We start from the raw sequence: 8,916 nt of genomic DNA, 5'->3' as shown, positions 1-8,916 counted from the left end.
GTGGGGATCAGTCACAGGTTGGACTCAGTAAGCTTGGAGATCTTTTCCAACCTTAGGGATCCTGGGATTCTGTTCTGTGTGAAAATCCCCACACCAAGGAGAAATCGGCTGAATTAAGTTCAAAGCAAGAGGTTTAGGGACAGAGCTGGGACCCTTGGCTTTGTTTTTCATCATGGAAATTACCTCTGCTGTGCACTGTGCTAAGAGATGTTGTTAAAGCAGCTCTGTTTTATTCTGGGAATTACAGGGAGCATCTCAAAGGCAGTGAAATGTCCCAACAGGAGCATTCAGGTGGAGCTGGGAGGGGAAAACGCAGCCCCATCAGCACCATTAGTGCTGAGCAGTGTCCTGATGTGGGAGCTGAGAGCTGGGGGTGGCAGAGGCAGCCCCTGGCAGCCCAGTGACAGGGGCCAGTGATGCCCTGGCATTGGTTATGGGATTTGTCTCATTGGCAGCTTTATCCTAATAATTGTTACAACTGAGTATTGGCCACTCCTTGGTTGGCACTGGTACTGGCTAAATACGTGGTAAAGAGTTTGTCTGGGTTTGGATTGGTTAAACATATGGTGTCTGAGTTTGCTGACTTGGTTAAAGTAACTTAAACATTCATTTTTGGTTGATTTATAGGTATATCTGTATTGTAAAAGTAAGTAAGTAAAATTACCATGCGTTATATTATTTGATTAAACACGATATTTTTCTTTAGTTACGTTTTAGTTACGTAAAAGCTTTCTTATATATTTTAATTCTTAAGTAAATTTTTTAGTACTTGTTCAGGGACTGGTCAACTATAAGGCACTAAGCTGTCCCTCTAACATTTAATTTTTAAGCTTAGCTGTTCACTCAGCTGTACCCAAGCCCAGAGCTTGCTCTGCTCAGCAGGGGAGATGCAGCAGGGAGTGTGTCTTGGGCTTCCTGCTTACTCTGAGTGATGACAACCCCTACAACCTCTTCTTTCTCCATCCTTTTAATCAGTGATGGGGTGGTTCTTACTCCTCCAGTTTAACAGTATGTCTGAGGACTGAGCACCTTTCTGCTTTGGGCAGCCCTGAATTCCTTCTCCCTGCCTTAGTGAACAGCTGGAATGTTTGCAGGGAGCGTTCTGCTGCCGTGCTCAGAGGTACTGAGGGCAGAACTTCCCTGTGCAGTGCAGGAGGGAGCAGCTGTGCCTGCCAGCAGTTTCTGGAGCTGCCACTCAGTTCCACTCAGTCCCTTTTCCTGGCAAAGCCACTCCAGTTCCTGCTGGGAAACTCAGCTCAATTCACTTGCCCTCAACAACTCAAGCTGCAGCTGTGCCAGCGTTTTCTTATGGAGCTCTTAAAGGAGGCAAGCAGAAATCTGGGATCCAGGTGTTTTCAGTTTAGGGAAAATGCTTTATTTTTCCCCTCTGGGGAAGGTGGAAAGCACTGTCACTGTTGTATGTGTGTGTGAGAATGATTCATTTGAAGCAGGGTGAAAAGCTGTGGCTGCCCCTGGGTCCCTGGAAGTGTCCAAGGCCAAGCTGGACAGGGCCTGGAGCAACCTGGGACAGTGGAAGGTTCCCTGCCCATGGCAGGGGGTGGCACTGGATGGGCTTTAGGGTCCCTTCCAACCCAAACCATCCTGGGATTCTGAGAAAATACAGACTGGGCTGAAGGGTCTCATCATCCCTGCTTTTCCCTTGGAATGCTTTCAGTACTGAAAGAATGGCTGCTGTGCAGGCGGAGAAGCCAGGACATGGCATTTGTGCTGGGATCCAAGGTAAGCACAACACTGGGAGGGACAGGGAAGTGTTTTGTATTTGTGTTGCACATCTGGGTCAGGGAAATAGGAAGGAGATCCCTCCTTGGTGGCTGCTCAAGGCTCAGAGTCCACTGACACCGAGGATTTGTGTTTGTACCTCTGGAACAGGGTGAACACTCACAGAGCACTTGGAAAAGCCGGGCCAGAGAGGCCGTGGTGAGGTGGATAAACCAGGATAAATAAACCTGAGGATAAAGAAAGCTGAGCAGACATCACCCCTGGGGCTGCAGAGCCCTCGTGCTGTGCAGCAGCTGGGGATCTCTTCCCTCCAGGAATAATGGGAATCCATAGCTCTGCCCAGTACTGCCCTCTCTCAGATCCAGATGGATCTTTGCCTTCCCAGGTGGATAAATGGCTCTCCTGTGGGCCTCTCCTGCTCTTCTGGGACTGTTCTAAGGCCCAGACATTTCACTTCAGTGCAGTGTTAAAGAGGCAGGGAATGTGGGGCTCCATCAGCCACTGGGGAGGCAAATTGCTGTTCAGTTGCTTCACTGGTGAGTTGTTAATGTGTGTGTGGGTTAGTAATGGGTTAGTAGCGGGTTAGAACTGGGTTCTGAGGAGGTGCTTGGTGCTGAGAGCTCTCTGGAGAGCCTTTGGCCTCACAGGGAAGCGGGTGGGTACAGGAGCATGCACTGAGGGGAATGTCCTCACTGAAATCTATCATCTACAATTTGGCACTTGAAGCATTTGAGGGAAAGCACAGCTTCTGCAGAAAATGCCGTCAGATCCCTGTGTGCTCTGCCTGCAGGGAAGTGTCCCCCAGAGTGCCACAGGACATGGCATTTCCTTAGGAGTGAGAGCTGTGGCTGCCAGTGCCATAAATCAGGTGCCTTCCCCTGTGTCACATTCCTGTGACATCTCACCCTTGGGTCCTGCTCCTGCTCGGGGGCCAGCTGACCTTGTTTCACTGCCGCAGCTCTCACAGCAGCACATCCCGGCTCCCTGGCTCTGCTCCACCCTGTCTCACCCAAGTTACTGTCTGGTTCCATCTGCTCCCCCTTTTCCCAGCCCTACCTGGACTCTCAGGCTTGGGAGTCCTGCAGGTGTCCCAGTGCTGGGCTGTCCTGCAGGGCTGATGGTGCCAGGGTGCTGCTGTGGGATGTGCCGTGCCCCAGCTGCAGCTGGGAGCCCCTGCTTTGCTTGCTCTGGAGGGAGGCTGAGGGACAGAACTGGTGGCCTGGAGCTCACAGCCTGGGCTAAGCTGTTTGTGCTTCTCTCTTCCTGCTCTCCCTACCTCACACCTGCCTCCTCTGTTAAACCCCACCCCAAAATCCCACAGGGCACTCCAGTGATGCTGCAGCTCCTCCACCCCGGGCACGGCCCCAGGGCCACATCCCGGGGTGCTGGGGACACCTCTGTCACTGTGGGTTACTGCTGCCAGGTGAGGGTTTGACAGCTCAGGCTACCCAAACAGCAGAGAGGGCTGGGGACCCCCTTGGCTGCACTGGCTGTGGGTTCTCCAGGGGGCTCCATCCCTCCACAGCTCCCCTGGGATGCACTCCCCACTCTGGGGTGCCCCCGTTGTATCCCAGCCTTTTGGGTTATTATGGCAACGTGGCTCCAGCCCACAGATGCCAACAGCAGTGGCCACTGTCTCTAATCCCTTTGCAGACAGAAGTGTGCTTAAATCTCATTCCTTTCATTAAAAGCACTCGGCTCACTGAAGGCCCTGAATGCAGTGTTTATGGAATTGTCTGTAGGGATGAGTTCATTCCCACTCGAGAGGTGCAACACCACTAACTGATAGAACAGGTTAATCCCTTTATTAGGGTGCTGCTGAGAAGACCCTCAGGTTAACATTTGTATGTGAGCCCAGCGCTCCCTCCCTCCCTTGCTCATTATTTTTATCATTATTTTGGTTCTTATGACAAAATTGCACGGCTCATCTGGAAAGCTCTTGCCCTTCTAAATCCTGCTGGCTGCTCAGCCCTGTGGCAAAGAGAAGAGCTCTCAACTTTCAAACATCAAGGTCCATTAAATCAAAGTGACGCTTTCCAAATCTTGTGGCTCCCGGTGGCCCAGCCCCATCCCTCCCTCCCTTCTCTTCCTGCCCTCCCTCCCCTGGCTCCAGGCCTTTAGCTCAGCTGGACATCTCCCATTCTGTTCAGCTGGCAGGATTTTGAGGCCACGTTTTAGGGCATTATCAAAGGTTTCCCTTTCCTTGTCTGTGCTATGGGAACCTGGTGACCTCCTCTGTGTCATCTCAGAGCTGTGGCCAGAGCTGGCTGTCCCTTGGGAGCGAAGGAGGGGTGGATCCAGCTGGGGCTGTGGCTGGCTCATGTCACCCTCCTGCTGTCCTTGGGGTTCTCCTGCTGTCCTTGGGGTTCTCCTGCCATCCTTGGGGTTCTCCTGCAGTCCTTGTGCGGTGTGGAGGATCAGTAACGGGACATCACGCTATGATCAATGTGATCAAGTGAAGCTGACTTTACTATACAGAAACCTATATTTATAATATAATGTCCACGTCCCTCTAGCTAATACATAATTGACCAATCCTGACTGTCCACGAGTCTAAGACTAAATGCTAATTGGATCACCTAATTCTACACGCCTATTGCTGTGGTTGTCTGGCCCACCCTTAGTCCTCTTCTTTTCACTCTCCCGAACTTTGCTGACAACTTGCTGATTCTCGCTGACTCTTCTGTCTTCAAGGATTCACTGTCCCCGGTCCTTGAACTGGTTACTTTGTTACCAGAAGGCTGGATTGTGCATCTCCTGAATGTGTCCATTGTCCTGCAAAAATTCCTCAACATCCTTGGGGTTCTCCTTCTGTCCTTGGGGTTCTCCTTCTGTCCTTGGGGTTCTCCTGTCCTTGGGGCTCTCCTGCTGCCCTTGGGATTCTCCTGCCGCCCTTGGGGTTCTCCTTCTATCCTTGGGGTTCTCCTGGCGTCCTTGGGGTTCTCCTGGCGTCCTTGGGGTTCTCCTGCTGCCCTTGGGGTTCTCCTGCTATCCTTGGGGTTCTCCTGCTGCCCTTGGGGTTCTCCTGCTATCTTTGGGGTTCTCCTGCTATCCTTGAGGTTCTCCTGCTGCCCTTGGGGTTCTCCTGCCGTCCTTGGGGTTCTCCTGCTGTCCTTGGGGTTCTCCTGCCGTCCTTGGGGTTCTCCTGCTATCCTTGGGGTTCTCCTGCCATCCTTGGGGTTCTCCTGCTGCCCTTGGGGTTCTCCTGCCCTTTGCTAACCTGTTCCCCTGCTCTGGCCCCATCCTCCTCCGTAGCCGGCTCCCCATGTGTGATGGGAGGAGGTTTCAGAGGGATTTGGTCAGCAGGAAATGGGGACATGATGTGCAGGGCTTGGGCAGATCTTCCCCATCCACAATGAGTTTTCCAAAACCTCTGCAGCTCCTGGGACTCCCCTGTGGGCATTAGGGAGGAGATGGCTTTGGGATGAGGTAGAACTGAGGTTTCTGGGGGAAATTCTAGGGTGCTGGGTTGGAAGCACCCTGGCTTTGGGATCCCAAATGTCCCAGGCACCAGTGGGGTTTAGGCTTGGCTGTCCAGCAGACACACAACCTAAGAGCTTGTCCTGCTGCCCTGCCTTGGCCCCTCATCTCTGCTGTGCTTGCAGAATCCTCAGATTTCTTTGGGAAGGGACCTTAAATCCCATTCCATTCCACCATCCCAGGTTGCTCCAAGCCCTGTCCACCCTGGCCTTGGACGCTTCCAGGGATCCAGGGGCAGCCACAGCTTCTCTGGGCACCTTGTGCCAGGGCCTGCCCACCCTCCCAGCAAGGATTCCTGCCCAGTATCCCCCTCCCCACCCGCTGCAGTGACACAAAACCCCTCTCCAAGGCATGCCGGAGCGCGGGACGGTCCCTGCAATTTTTTACTCGAACACTTGGAGGCAAAGCTGCCTTTCTGGACAGACAGACAGACGTGGGACAGCCGGATGCCTCCCTGCTGTGGGGGTGCTGGCACAGCAGAGGCTCCTGCCCACCCTTCCTGGCTCTTCCCCTGAGATTCGGGGGCCACTAACCCCAGTTCCTGGGCACAAGCCACTTGTCCTGAATACAGGGCCTGACTGGGGGTGCTCTGCCAGCCCCGACCTTCACCCGGGGGGCTGAAGGTGATGGGGCACAGGTGACCCTGCTGAGGCCACCCTGAGGTCACCCACCCTAAATAACAGCGGCTCATCACCCAGCATCCCACTTCTCTGGAAAACCATCTCCCAGCCAACCACTTTCTGTGTCTCTCACCTGAGCACCATGAAACTTCTTTAAATTCGAGGCCAATATTTCCCTGCTGTGATGGGGTGTCTGGCTGCTGGCTTTTAATAAAAACAGTTTCCCCCACTTTAATTTCAGGCTGCCTTTTCCCCAAGGGAAGGCCCAGCCCTGAAGGGCTCCAGTCCCTGTTTCTGGTCACCCAGCTGCTTTCCTGGGCACCCAGACCCTGCACCAAACCCTAGGAAAGGTCCTTCCTCGCCCAATCCCTCCAGCCGAGGCCGCTGGTGCCTCCAGCCGGGATTTGGGGATGCTGTGGGTGCCCAGATGCACATCCAGAGCCAGCGCAGTTGCTCCCCAGGATATTTTGGGAGAACACAGCGGAGGAAAAGCTCATCCGAGAGGGATTTGCCAGCAGAGGGCAATGCCGGGATGGGTTTCCCTCCCTGCGCAGCTCGGGGTGGTGAACCAGCTCCAGCGTGGGAGGAGAAGGTGACAGATGCTGGGGTCCCGAAGTGCCTCAGCCCCGGACGAGGGGACAGCCCAGCACGCCCCTGTCGCTGCGGGCAGGGCTGGAGGTGACACCGGGAGCTGCCACCCTCCCGTCACGGGCAGCGGGGTTGGCGTGTCCCAAACCAGGGTGGGGCAGATGCTGGCTGATGCTGTGGAGATGTAAGGGTGATTTTAGGCTGGGACAGCAGGGAGAGAAAAGCCACAAAGACTCTCGGAGGAAGGCGGCTTCTGGGAAAGGAGTGCCAGCAAAGGCGAGGTGAGGGAGCCTGGAGACCTCACAGCAGCTGAGCAGGACTTGGAGGGGCCCAAAGGAGAGATGGGACAGAGTGCTCAGCAGGACCTGTGGAGAGAGGAGAAGGGGGCACGGCTGAAAACTGAGGGAGGGCGATTTAGGTTCGATCAGAGGAAGATTTTTTTCCCACTGTGGCTGGTGACACATTGGCACAAACTGTGGATGCCCCATCCCTGGGACATACATCAGGCTGGATGGGGCCCTGAGCAATCTGGTCTGCAGAGACATTGCTCAGCATGGAATGGGATGATCTTTAAGGTCTCATCCAAGCCAAACCATTCAAGGATTGGATCATTCTATGATCCCTGTCTCCCACAGTGGACTGACCCAGGAATTCTGTGGAGGGGCCAGCGCTGTCTGTGCTGGGCTGGGGCCGGGGCCTTTGGGCCCCGCGGCTGCCGGAGCCCGCAGCGGCTGCAGGGTCGGTGTGGGAGCGCTGGGTGCTGGCACCGAGCCCCGGCGGGGTGCGATGTGGCAGGGCAGGGCTGCGGGATCCCCCGGGAGCCGAGGCCCCTCCGCAGGGAGCCCGTGGCCCAGCAGGTGCCCGAACTCGGCCCCGTCCCAGGCAGCTTCCCCCAGGCCCCGCGCCCCCCGAGCACCCCGGGGCAGGCAGCAGCTCCCCGGCAGCCCCTGCCCGGAGCAGCCGCGCAGCGGGGCCGGCAGCACCGGGGCAGCCCCGGGGCTGGGCTCGGCCGGCGCTGGAGGCTCCGGGGCAGCCCCGGGACTGGGCTCGGCCGGCGCCGGAGGCTCCGGGGCAGCCCCGGGACTGGGCTCGGCCGGCGCCGGAGGCTCCGGGGCAGCCCCGGGACTGGGCTCGGCCGGCGCTGGAGGCTCCGGGGCAGCCCCGGGGCTGGGCTCGGCCGGCGCTGGAGGCTCCGGGGCAACCCCGGGGCTGGGCTCGGCCGGCGCTGGAGGCTCCGGGGCTGCGGCAGCGCCGGCCCTGCCCTCCCTGCAGCCCCGCACAGCCTTCGCTGCCGGGAGAAGAGCCCGGTGGGCCCCTCGCTCTCCTGCCTTGGCTGCTCCGCTCCACGGCCTCTGCCCAGCCTGTGCTGTCGGCTCCGCCTGCGGATCCACAGCGGGACAGCCCCGCACCTCCCTCCGGCTGCTCCAGCCCCAAACCCCTCCAGCTCCCGCCGCTCCGCTCCCAGCCCCCGGGGCACTCGGCCCGCAGCTTCCACAGCGGGTCTGCAGTTTCCTTAGTAAGACTTTACAAACACCCTGTGTCCCACCGTGAGAGAGAAAGCAGGACCCTCATTGACTCCGCTACGCTCCTTGTGGTCTCATCTAAGCAACAAAGTCCCCAGGGAATTAGCCCTGCAGAGTAGAGGCTTTGACAGCTGCTGGCATTTGCAGCCAGGAGCTGCTGAGAAGCTTTGGGAGGGTGGGGAGCAGCCCAGGGTGGGTGCTGAGGACAGGCAGGAGGCCACTGAAGGGACACTATAGCCATTGTGTGCCAGAGCCCAGAGACTAGTCCCAGGGAAAGGCTGCTCTGTCCACACCAAGACAGGACCTCTCCCAGCCCCAGAAAACATCAAGTCTTTTGACTTTACCCTTGAGTAGGCAACAAAGTCAAAAGCCAAGGGGTTCAGCTGACCTCCCTCTTTGCCTGGCGGGCTGCTGTGCTCCCAGCACCACGCCCTGCCTGCTGCAGAGCCTGGATGCTCCCCACAAGCTGCCCACAGGGAAATCCATGGTCTGGCAGCAGTTTGCTCGGCTTCCCTTTCCCAAACCGGAACCATCTCCTGCCTTTCCCATCCCATCTCCTGCCTCTTCCAAAGTTAATTTCCTGCAAATCACTGATCAAAATTGTGCACTCGTGTCCCAGTGAAGATACAGTGCCAGTCCAGGGAGGGGGGCACCCCCTGACTGCCCAGGCAGGCTGGAGCAAAGTGATGCTGGTGTGGAACAGAGACTCCCTCTGAGGCATCTTCCTGATACAGCCTGGCAGAGACAGCAAGAGGACACGGAAGTGGATATGAATAGTGAAGAGAGTGTGGAAATAGAGGAGCTGGAGGAGATGGTGGAAGTTGATATGGAGGAAGAGATGGAGGACGTGGAGGTCGATGAGGAAGATGAGGAGGAGCCCATGGAGGAAGTTGACATGGAGGACATGGAGGTCAATGAAGAAGATGAGGAGGAGCCCATGATCCTAGGAGGAGGATGGAGCCCCA

Source organism: Anomalospiza imberbis, chromosome 17 (assembly GCF_031753505.1).
Source record: "Anomalospiza imberbis isolate Cuckoo-Finch-1a 21T00152 chromosome 17, ASM3175350v1, whole genome shotgun sequence".
Taxonomy (NCBI): Eukaryota; Metazoa; Chordata; class Aves; order Passeriformes; family Viduidae; genus Anomalospiza; species Anomalospiza imberbis.
This window is presented reverse-complemented; position numbering follows the sequence as displayed.